The sequence below is a fragment of the Chelonia mydas genome, chromosome 28 (genome assembly GCF_015237465.2).
Source record: "Chelonia mydas isolate rCheMyd1 chromosome 28, rCheMyd1.pri.v2, whole genome shotgun sequence".
NCBI classification, from domain to species: Eukaryota; Metazoa; Chordata; order Testudines; family Cheloniidae; genus Chelonia; species Chelonia mydas.
The window spans coordinates 383,398-385,385 of NC_051268.2; positions in this window are offsets into that span (position 1 = coordinate 383,398).

Below are 1,988 nucleotides of genomic sequence, written 5' to 3' on the forward strand. Positions count from 1 at the left end.
GGGGGGGGGGGCGATACCTGCCCCAGGCGTTCATGGGGAGTCTCGCTAAGGGGTCCGGGAGTGTGCTACCTGCCCCAGGGGCTCATGGGAGTCTCGCTGAGGGGTCAGGGAGTGTGATACCTGCCCCAGGGGCTCATGGGAGTCTCGCTGAGGGGTCAGGGAGTGCGACACCTGCTCCAGGGGCTCATGGGAGTCTCGCTAAGGGGTCCGGGAGTGTGATACCTGCCCCAGGGGCTCATGGGAGTCTCACTAAGGGGTCAGGGAGGGCGACACCTGCCCCAGGGGCTCATGGGAGTCTCGCTAAGGGGTCAGGGAGTGTGATACCTGCCCCAGGGGCTCATGGGAGTCTCGCTGAGGGGTCAGGGAGTGCGACACCTGCCCCAGGGGCTCATGGGAGTCTCGCTAAGGGGTCAGGGAGGGCGACACCTGCCCCAGGGGCTCATGGGAGTCTCGCTAAGGGGTCCGGGAGTGTGATACCTGCCCCAGGGGCTCATGGGAGTCTCGCTAAGGGGTCAGGGAGGGCGACACCTGCCCCAGGGGCTCATGGGAGTCTCGCTAAGGGGTCAGGGAGTGTGATACCTGCCCCAGGGGCTCATGGGAGTCTCGCTGAGGGGTCAGGGAGTGCGACACCTGCCCCAGGGGCTCATGGGAGTCTCGCTAAGGGGTCAGGGAGTGTGATACCTGCCCCAGGCGTTCATGGGGAGTCTCGCTAAGAGGGGGGGGGAGACACCTGCCCCAGGGGCTCATGGGAGTCTCGCTAAGGGGTCAGGGAGTGCGACACCTGCCCCAGGGGCTCATGGGAGTCTCGCTAAGGGGTCCGGGAGTGTGATACCTGCCCCAGGGGCTCATGGGGAGTCTCGCTGAGGGGTCAGGGAGTGCGACACCTGCCCCAGGGGCTCATGGGAGTCTCGGTAAGGGGGGAGGGAGGCATGACACCTGCCCCAGGGGCTCATGGGAGTCTCGCTAAGAGGGGGGGGAGACACCTGCCCCAGGGGCTCATGGGAGTCTCGCTAAGGGGTCAGGGAGTGCGACACCTGCCCCAGGGGCTCATGGGAGTCTCGCTAAGGGGTCCGGGAGTGTGATACCTGCCCCAGGGGCTCATGGGAGTCTCGCTGAGGGGTCAGGGAGTGCGACACCTGCCCCAGGGGCTCATGGGAGTCTCGCTAAGGGGGGGAGGGAGGCATGACACCTGCCCCAGGGGCTCATGGGAGTCTCGCTAAGAGGGGGGGGAGACACCTGCCCCAGGGGCTCATGGGGAGTCTCGCTAAGGGGTCCGGGAGTGTGATACCTGCCCCAGGGGCTCATGGGAGTCTCGCTAAGGGGTCCGGGAGTGTGATACCTGCCCCAGGGGCTCATGGGGAGTCTCGCTAAGGGGTCAGGGAGTGCGACACCTGCCCCAGGGGCTCATGGGAGTCTCGCTAAGGGGTCCGGGAGTGTGATACCTGCCCCAGGGGCTCATGGGAGTCTCGCTGAGGGGTCAGGGAGTGCGACACCTGCCCCAGGGGCTCATGGGGAGTCTCGGTAAGGGGGGAGGGCGACACCTGCCCCAGGGGCTCATGGGGAGTCTCGCTAAGGGGGGGGAGGGGGGCGCGACACCTGCCCCAGGGGCTCATGGGGAGTCTCGGTAAGGGGGGGGAGGGGGGCACGACCCCTGCCCCAGGGGCTCATGGGGAGTCTCGGTAAGGGGGGAGGGGGGCACGACCCCTGCCCCAGGGGCTCATGGGGAGTCTCGGTAAGGGGGGAGGGCGACACCTGCCCCAGGGGCTCATGGGAGTCTCGGTAAGGGGGGGGGCGATACCTGCCCCAGGGGCTCATGGGGAGTCTCACTAAGGGGGGCACGACCCATGCCCCAGGGGCTCATGGGGAGTCTCGCTAAGGGGGGGGGGCGATACCTGCCCCAGGGGCTCATGGGGAGTCTCGCTAAGGGCGGGGGGCGATACCTGCCCCAGGGGCTCATGGGGAGTCTCGCTAAGGGGGGGGCACGGACG